Raw genomic sequence first — 10,900 nt, 5'->3', positions numbered from 1 at the left:
GGAGAAATAAAGGAGAACCCATTTATTGCAACAGGAAGAAGAAGATTGGGAAGGAGACATGACTCATCGACCACCAAGATTGAGAACAAGATTGGCTAACCCTGAACCTCACTTTCGCTTTCACTGAAGTAAAGTAAAAAACCCTAACCCTAATTTCACTCTCCACCCTCGTCAAAAATTGGGTTCCATTAAATAATTCACATTTCTTTCAAAATCCACCTCAATGTGGCTGAAGGACTCCATGTGGGCAGTTAAATGCCACATCAACACTGCTCTGCACAGTTGGACTGTCTGCCGTTAACGATTTAAACGGCGTTTGCAAAAAGGACCAAATTGAACGAAATTTAAATTCCTTAGGACAACATTGAACAAAAAAAAATATGAGGATCAAAACGAACGCACGTGACGAAAATAGGGACCATTAGTGCTATTAAGCCTAAACTATATAATAGTCATCACATATTTAATATAATAGATCAGTCGACAAATGGAAATATAAAATTATTACACTTATCTAATAACCATAAAAGAAACTTTATATAAACAAACCATCTATAATAATAAAAAACAACTATCTACAAGAATAAAACTAAAAGAAGACTAAGCATTTGTAGCATCTCCCTCCAAAGTCTTCTCCAAAGCGACCTCGTCTCCTTCTCTTCACACCCACCAGATGAACATAGCAAAGAGAAGAAGCAAAGAAACATACAAACACAATCACAAGAAAAAAGGATAAGCTAGATACAAAACAATACATCATAAGGCTTAAAGCATTTCATATAAGAATCATATATAATTTAATCCATCTCAAGCATCTTAACATGTAATGACTTAGACTGTACTGTCCGGACTTAGAATAAATGTCGAGCTATGACGGATTTTGCACTTGTGGTGGCATCTACTGCTTTGCAAAGACATTATCAATGAGTTTTACCCTACCACTAACACAAGGTTAGTGTGTTACCACGTCATAGGCCATACTAGAAGCACATAGACTAAGATCTCCTGTTACTCTCACCACATGTGTCAATCTTCTCTATTTGAGAATGAAAGACCATTAAAGTGTCAGGATAACCCCCAAGTTTGAACTCCTTGCATTCATTCTAAAGATACTTGAATCCGTACATATGTACATACACTTTCACATTGAATATTACCAACATATAACATCATTGATCATACTTCAAAAGACCATAAACCAATTCATCTTCAATCACTTAAAACATAAGTGTTAAGTCCCTAGCAAGTGTACCAAATCGTTATCAAGTAATATAAATGGGTAAGTCCAAGTATCGTTTTCCAAAGGACTCTTAGGCCTTATTTTTCATATAAACCAATCGCGTTAGACTTGAGAAAAAAATTAAATTGAGGTGTGAATGCAAAGAACAAAAGTAAACATGCAAATGCAATGATTCAATTGGCTAAAGAAACTGTGGATGAATGGAGTTGTTGGGGTTTACAATTTCATCTTATCCACCCTCATATATCTACTCTTCTTATTTAGTTTGCTTATTTATCATATTGTCATGCAAACTTTCTTAGTCTACCCTTAACCCAACCCTTGGTGAAAAGAACCTATTACTAATTACCGGCTTGCTATCCCTAGCCTCCCCTAGTAATTAATAATGCATGATAATCGGAAGCAAAATACAATTGATCGTCCTACCCCTATCCCTAGGTGGTATTGCTTAATCAAGGAATTCTCCCCAGTTCATGACATTACTGTACGTCCCCGTATCAATAAAGAAAAACAAAATTTACCGAATGAGTTAAACGATAAAAGCATTAAGCAAAGGTGAAGAACCCAACAATTGATAAATCGAGCATATGCAAGCATATAAAATAAATAAGAATTTGGATACATGAGAGTTTCAAAAGATTACGTTGTTCCCCAACAACCTAGGGTTTAGTTCACCATAATCATGGTGAATCTAGATGAAATATAATGGAAGAATGGAAGAAATAACCCTAAACTTGGTAGATTGGAGCCTAAGCATCCAAGGAACCTTCTCCAAGGTGTGCGGAATAACTCTGGACGTTTCTCTCTGCCAAAAGAATGTCTTTTGATTCGCACTGGGGCTATATATAAGCCTAAAAAGATAACAGAAAGATTACAAAATCTAGCTAATAAAAACAGACAATCGCCCAGGCGCCTAAGTTCACCGCTAAATGGGTTCCCTCTAGCCGTTTGGACCACTCAGCGGTGAGTTTTGCCGCTGAGCGGTTTGCCCTTGATCGCTCTAGACGCTCAACGGTCCATTCTAGTGCTCAGAGGTTCACTTGACCCTTCTTTTCATCCTTTTTCTTCCTCTTTCACGGGTCTAAGTCCACCTTACTTCACTTCCATCTTCAATTCACCTTAAAACCCTGGAAAACAATGTAAAAACAAGCATAATATCTCTAAAGCCAACTTTTGACTCTCACATGACTTAACTAAGTGTTTTACTTGATTTTAAGCTCATTCTAAGCCATAAAAGGGTGTGTTTTGATATCAAATTTAAGCATGAAAATAACGATTTTTAGACCGTTATTACAACCCCAAACTTAGAACATTGCTTGTCCTCAAGCAAACAAGACAAAACTTGGCTTTCCACTTCTTCATCAAATAGTTCAAACATTTTTCAAAATTCCCTTTCCTCACAGCAAGTTATTATACCTTTTAGATTTCAGTGGAATTCTATAAAGATGCATGCCTGCTTTCAATCCAATTCAGTTCACATAATCAAACTTTTTCCAACAGATGTTTTGTTCATGAATGATCAATCAACTAAGCATAGATATAAACATGGATTTAACAATTCTCACCAAGCAAGTGTTTCACTCAATCTCTCAAGTGTTTAGGAGGTCACTCTACTCTCTACTGTTCACATGTCACATAAACAATATTGCCATTAATCTAAAACAATCAAAATCTTCACATGCGAATGCCATCACAAGGACTTTTTCCAAGGCTTGTAATGAGGATGGGTTATCAAGAAAAATTGGTTTTTCTAGAATACAAAATCTTTGAGTTAAGAGAGTTTAAATCATCATTCAAAGTTCAAGCACACTCTTCTTTTAACCAATCTCATTCATTCCCAACTTCTTCCCATTTTCCTTTTTACATTGAGCTCACTTTTCATGCTTTTTCTCTTTTCTTATTTTCCTTTCTTTTTCTCATGCATTTTTCTTTCTCAACTTTTGAACTCAATGCTTTTTTTCTTTTGCCTTTCACTTCCCCATACAACCCCAAATTTGACACTTTTCAACACATACAATTATTCTCAACCCAACTCAAGGTTAAATCAATTCAAACAAGGGTTTTTATACTTTTTAAGGCTAAGGTTGAAAAAGGGTATATCATTTAAAATACTTTGGGTGAAAATTTGGCTAAGTAAGGGTTTCCAAGCATGGCCTTGATCATATGACATAAACATGCAATTCAATCAATTATCAAGATTAAGTAAATATCATTCATGACTCCCTGTGAACAATGCATACATCAATAAAAACTCTGAAGCTCAATACCTCACACAATCATGCTTGCTCACTTCTCATTCATGAATCCTGCTTAGCATCACAATCACAATCATAAATCACTTACTCATCTGTTCGCATAGTTAGTGAACCATTAACCTGGATATCAGCATTCACACATTCTTAATCATCATCCACAATCAATCATCATTAGTAACTAACTCATCATGCAATAAATTTAAACCATCATCAGAATCAGTGTACAAGCCAAGCATAGACTCAAAGTTAAAATTTATCCTATGCTACTAATTCAAAGTATAAAAGAAAAAGAAAAATCCAGGTTCAAGTCCTGGCTTTCATCAGTAGATGCCATGTCAATCCATATCCTCATCTGAGTCATAATCATCCCCATCCTGGGCATCCTCAAAGTCATCATCCACCTGATCATCGTCCTTTTCATTTGGGGCTGTAGCTGCTCTAGACCCACTGCCTTGTGCCTGTCCTTGAGGCCAAGCCATCACACTACGGAACTCATCCATAGTCCACCTGTGCACTAGTGGCTGATCATATACCCCTACAATCATCTCAGTAGTGGCCACCTACGCTCTGCGGAGAGACTCCATCCTCTCTTCCATCATGGACATATACATGTCCCTCATCTGGAAAGACTCAGGCTGCTGTGCCGGTGCATCTGCAGGCTCATCCTCCTACTATGCTACCCTCCTAGGACGTCTCCTAGGAACCGCTCCGGCTGGCTCGTCACCTCTACAATACTGATGATAATAGGAGGCATCAATAGCTCTCCTCGACCTCTCATAGGGTGGAACTATAGTGTCCACTCATGCCTTCTGGCACAAGTATGTAATTAGGGGCAGATGTCCTAGTGGTGTCCTACTACTCACAGTATTCACGCAACTCAGAATCTCACTAGTGATGATCTTGCCAACGTTCACATCCATCTGCCTTCTTCGGAGGATGAATATCAAATTCCTGCTCATCTTCATCTTCATCAAAATCTATTATATCTCTAAGATAATATTTCATCCTTGCAGGAATCTGTTTAATTACTGAAGGCACTATAGTCACTTGGTTATAATTTTCTCTGTTCTGCCCATTGTAACTAAATCTTGCTTCCTCTTCTTCCTCACCTTCACTGCTGCTTATGTTAATGACTTCTCTTGCCTCCTCTTCCTCATCACTGCTTCCAATCTATACAACTTCCCTTTTAGCTTTTCTTTTACTCCTTGTGACAACAACTTTGCATTCCTCTTTAGGGTTAACATCAGTGTTAGCCCTATATTGGCTTTTCTCCGTGGTTTCTACCCTTTTTGACAGCTGTCCAATTTGCATATCCAGTGATCTGAAACAAGCTTGGTCACTTGCATGATTGGAATCATAAACCTTCAAGAATTTGTCAAATCTATCATTTAGATCTTTGACAAACTCTGTCAGATGAGTAACCTGCTGCCACATAGGTGAAGGTTGCTGCTGCCTGAAGCCTCCTGTTTGCCCTGATGGGTTGTTTTGTTGTTGACCAATACTTGGATGGTTCTTCCAACATTGGCTAGGATTTCCTTGGTTGAAATTCCCTTGCCATACTAGAATTGGTTCCCCATGTAATTAGCTTCCTGCTACATCTCCTCTAGTATAACGCATTGACCATTGATATGGTTACCACCACAGAAATCACATAGCTGCTGTGTTTGGGAGACATTACGAATCTCCTTTGGAAGTTGTGAGAGGATCTTTGTCAATGTATCTAGCTTTTGGATCAAAAGATGATTCTGAGCTAGCATGACATCATCTGCAGGCAAGTGCAAGACTCCTCTCTTTTGTGTTGGTGCGCCCCTTTCACTAAATGCATCTTGTTCATTAGCTGCCATACTCTCTATCAAGTCATAGGCTTCATCTTCAGTCTTCTGTTTGATATCACCTCCAGCTTAGGCATCCAACATCATCTTAGACTGCATGTTTAGACCACCAAGGTAAGAAAGAACAAGAGTGGTCTTGTCAAACCCGTGGACTGGTGTCTTCCTGAGTAGGCCTTTGAATCTTTCCCATGCTTGACCTAAAGTTTCTTCCATGCCTTGCTTGAATGATGAGATCTCCAGTCTTCCCTGAGTAACTTTAGACTGTGGAAAATATTTATTAACAAACTTTGTAGCCAGAGTCTCCCATGTAGTAAACATCCCTTCAGGGAAGGAATTAAGCCACATTTTAGCATTGCCTCCCAATGAGAACGGGAACAAGCTAAGCTTCACTCTATCATCTGATACACTTTCCATCTTCACTGTATTGCAAATTTCACTAAATGCTGTCAAATGGTCATATGGGTTCTCATTTGACAGGCCGCGAAACTGGTTGCTTTGCACCAGGTGTATGAGCGCTGGATTCATCACCATGTTGGTAATTTGATCCCTAGGCATGGCTATGCTGTTAAAATGGAAAGGGCCAACAACATTAGATTGGTCTGCAACAGTGCGTCTTGGAGGAGTTCGTTCGGCCATCTCTTCTGTTCTTCTAACTGGTGAAGGTGATAGTAATTTTTCAGGGGAAGGAAACAAATCCCTAGATAAGCGTCTAACTCTCCTTCTTCCCCTTGTCTCGCTTAAGACTTCAAGAAGAGGTTGCGTATTTTTCTTGCTCCTAGTATGTCTAGTCTCCTGCTGCATGCATAAGAAACACAAACCCTAGTAGCCCTTTTATATTAAAAAAAAAGATAAAAAGATAAAAAAATATATATACAATCAAGTCAAACTTAATCAGTTTACACTACTAGATAAGTTAAACAACGAGTCCCCGGCAACGGCGCCAAAAACTTGTTAAGTCCCTGGCAAGTGTACCAGATCGTTATCAAGTAATATAAATGGGCAAGTCCAAGTATCGTTTCCCAAAGGACTCTTAGGCCTTATTTTTCATATAAACCAATCGCGTTAGAGTTGAGAAAAGGATTAAATTAAGGTGTCAATGCAAAGAAGAAAAGTAAACATGCAAATGCAATGATTCAATTGGCTAAAGAAACTATGGATGAATGGAGTTGTTAGGGTTTACAATTTCATCTTATCCACCCTCATATATCTACTCTTCTTATTTAATTTTCTTATTTATCATATTGTCATGCAAACTTTCTTAGTCTACTCTTAACCCAATCCCTTTGTGAAAAGAGCCTATTACTAATTACCGGCTTGCTATCCCTAGCCTCCCCTAGTAACTAATATTGCATGATAATAGGAAGAAAAATACAATTGATCGTCCTACCCCTATCCCTAGGTGGTATTGCTTAATCAAGGAATTCTTCCCAGTTCATGACATTACTATATCTCCCCGTATCAATAGACAAACAAAATTTACCGAATGAGTTAAATGATAAAAACATTAAGCAAAGGTGAAGAACCCAACAATTGATAAATCAAGCATATGCAAGCATATAAAATAAATAAGAATTTAGATATATGAGAGTTTAAAAAGATTACATTGTTCCCCAACGACCTAGGGTTTAGTTCCCCAACAATTGAAAAGAATGTGTTTTGACTCGCACTGGGCTATACATAAGCCCAAAACGATAACAGAAAGATTACAGAATCTAGCTAATAAAAACAGACAACCGCACAGGCGCCTAACTTCACCGCTCAGCGGTTTCCCTCTAGCCGTTTGGACCGCTCAGCGGCAAAACTCACCGCTGAGCGGTTTGCCCTTGATCGCTCTGGACGCTCTGCGGTCCATTCTGGCGCTCAGCGGTTCACTTGACCCTTCTTTTCATCCTTTTTCTTCCTCTTTCACGGGTCAAAGTCCACCTTACTTCACTTCCATCTTCAATTCACCTTAAAACCTTGCAAAATAATGTAAAAACAAGCATAATATCTCTAAAACCATCTTTTGACTCTCACATGACTCAACTAAGTGTTTTACTTGATTTTAAGCTCATTCTAAGCCATAAAGGGTGTGTTTTGATATCAAATTTAAGTATGAAAATAACGGTTTTTATACCTTTATCAATAACCATATAAATGCACAGAGTGGCACCCAGGTGCCCAACGCCCCAATAATAGAGAGTTAGCGCCCAAGTGCTGGAAAACTTTGAAGCAATTTTCACTTCCAATACAAATTTTACTTATTTCAACATCTAGACAAGTTTTGCTTAGTTTAACAATAAACTTCTACTCTCCAAAACAACTTATACCTCTTACCTCAAAATTCTAGTAGTCAAAACCCATTTTTATACTAAAAACACCTTAAAAGTCCAACAAATCACTATCCCTTTACTCCATAACAAATTTCAATCCACCAACACCTCTAACAAGTCTTAAATTACTTCAAAATAGTCCCATGACAGTAGTTTCCTCACATCAACCCTTATTTCTCAAACTCTCCAATTGAAACCTCTACTTTTGACCTTGACCATTTACTGATATGATCACTCTTTACTCCAACCACTTTGAATTCAATTTCTAACATTGATATAACTTCATTACACACTAACATAGCAGTATCAACACGAAATTCACACAGTACCAAGCATTCAATCATCAAAAAAACATTGATCACCATCCAAACACAAACATTATTAAAACTATGAAATAGTAGAGAAGGTTAGGAGAAATCTCCCTTGTGTGTCTTTGCATACACATAGGGTAGTTTATTTATAATGTAAGATATGGGCTAAAACCCTAAATACAAGATGGGCTGAGCCCAATTAACATAAGCACACAACTTAATATCTAACACTCCTCCTCAAGCTGGAGCATATAAATCATATGTTCTAAGCTTGTTACAAAGATAGTCAATTCTAGGTCATCGTAAGGACTTAGTGAATATGTCTGCCAATTGGTTGCTTGAGTTAACGAACTCAGTCTTTATATCTCCGGATATGATTTTTTCTCTAATAAAATGACAATCAATTTCAATGTGCTTGGTTCTCTCATGGAAGACAGGGTTAGAGCTAATATGAAGAGCACTTTGATTATCACATATAAGTGTCATGTGAGTGACATCTCCAAATTTCAATTCACTAAGTAATTGTTTAAGCCACACAAGCTCACAAGTAGCTGATGCCATAGTTCTATATTCTGCTTCTGCGTTGGACCTAGCCACAACACTTTGCTTCTTACTTTTCCAAGATATCAGGTTGCCACCAATAGAGACACAATATCCAAAAGTAGACCTCCTATCAGAAGGGGAACCAACCCAATCAACATCTGAATAGTAAACGATTTTTGTATCGTTGTTAGGACCATATAGAAAACCTTTTCCAGGTGATCCTTTAATATACTTCAGTATGCGAGCAACAAGATCCTAATGGTCTTCACATGGGGAGTTTAGGAATTGACTCACCACACTAATTGCGAAGGAAATGTCAGGACGCGTAACAATAAGATATCTTAATTTACCAACTAGTCTTCTGTACCGTTTAGGATCTGAGAAAGGCTCCCCCTGATTTGGTAGGAGTTTGGTATTAGGATCCATAGGTGTCACAACAAATTTAGAGTTCATTAACCCTGTTTCCTCTAAGATGTCTAACACATACTTCCTCTGAGATATGACAATACAAGTATTGAATTGTGCCACTTCAATACCCAAAAAGTACTGGAGTTTGCCAAGATCTTTGGTTTGAAAATGGTGACAAAGGTGCTGTTTCATCTGAGAGATGCCAAGATTGTCGCTTCCTGTGAGAACAATGTCATTGACATACACTATTAAGTAGATACATCCAGCACTTGAGTGACGATAGAACACTGAATGATCCGCTTCACTACGAGACATACCAAATTGTTGAACAACACAGCTGAATTTACCAAACCAGGCCCGATGAGACTGTTTTAGGCCATATAAGGATTTGCGAAGATGACATACCAATCCAGATGACTACCCCCGAGCAACAAAGTCGGGCGGTTGCTCCATATAAATTTCTTCATGCAAATCACCATTAAGGAAAGCATTTTTGACATCAAGTTGGTAAAGAGGCCATTGTCGAAGAGTGGCCATGGCAATGAATAGGCGGACAGAGGTCATTTTCGCCACCAGAGAAAAAGTATCACCATAATCCAAACCAAAAATTTGTGTGTAGCCTTTGGCAACCAGTCGAGCCTTTAAAAGATCAATTATACCATCAGGGCCAACTTTGATAGAATATACCCACCTGCAACCAACAACAGACTTTCCAGATGGTAATTGGACAAGCTCCCAAGTTCCAGTTTTTTGTAAAGCGCTTAATTCATCCAGCATGGCTTGATGCCAACCAGGATGAGTTAAGGCATCACCCAAAAACTTGGGAATTGACACAGAGGAAATGGTTGAGAGACATGTGTATAAAGATGGAGATAACTATGGTAACTAAGAACAACATAATGGGGGAAAGGTTACGAGTAGAGCGTATACCTTTACGGAGGGCAATAGGCAAGTCAGACTCATTTGTTGGAGCCGGAGGAGACACATGAGGTGGCATAGGAGGTGAGTCATGAGGGAGACAATTGCGGCGACTATAAACCTTAAGAGGTAGAGTTGAAGGACGATCCTGTGGGGAATGAGAGTCTAAAGGAGGAGAAGGATCACAAACAATAGGAATATCAATAGTAGTAGGTGGAGGTACAGAACTAGAAGATAGATGTGAAAAATAAAACGAAGATTCATCAAAAGTGACATCAACGGAGATAAAATGACGATTGAGGGAAGGGGAAAAACACTCATAGCCCTTTTGTTGTTAGCAAAATTAAAAGATGAAGTTTTGATGATGAACAGATTTGCACAAGACAAGATCCACAAAGAAGGATTGAAGATCTCCGTATTTTATAAAGCTTTATTAATAATAAAAAATGATGTAATAGTGGTCTAAAATGTATTAGGGTTGATTCTTGTGATTTATATGTAATTTATCTTTATTGGGAATCTTCCACAAGCTGTTTTAATCGATTAAACCAAGTTTTAATCGATTAAAACGAGGCTAGCACTGAAAACCCAATTGCCCCTGGAATAATCGATTAAAGTAAGTTTTAATCGATTAGTTAATCGATTAATCCTGAGAATAATCGATTAACACTAGCCGTTGGGTGTTTCAGATTTGAAAAACTAGCCGTTGTACTCATTTTAGTCGATTAATACTTATGTTAATCGATTAAATGCGTTAGATGGCCTGTTTTCGAAGAATGGAAGGGTATTGGGCTGAGTCTATAAAATGGCTCACTCTTTATTTCGAAAATAACTCTTCCCTTGTGCTAAGAACCTCTGAACTCTTTGAGAACTCTGCGAGATTACTGAAGCTAAGGAAATTCTCGTCTGCAAAGCCCTGAAGTGCTACTGCGGTGACGGAGGAATAACTTACTCATCCTTGGTGTGTCCGAGGAAGTGCCTGGAAGAGAATCATCCTTCGTGAAGCATTCGGAGGAGGTGGTCATCCTTTGTGATTATTCAAAGGAGGTGTTTGTAAGTTCATCTCTTGTGGTTTCAAGAG

The sequence above is a fragment of the Vigna radiata genome, unplaced genomic scaffold, assembly GCF_000741045.1.
Source record: "Vigna radiata var. radiata cultivar VC1973A unplaced genomic scaffold, Vradiata_ver6 scaffold_180, whole genome shotgun sequence".
Taxonomy (NCBI): domain Eukaryota; kingdom Viridiplantae; phylum Streptophyta; class Magnoliopsida; order Fabales; family Fabaceae; genus Vigna; species Vigna radiata.
The sequence above is the reverse complement of the archived record's forward strand: the minus strand, read 5'-3'. Positions refer to the sequence as shown.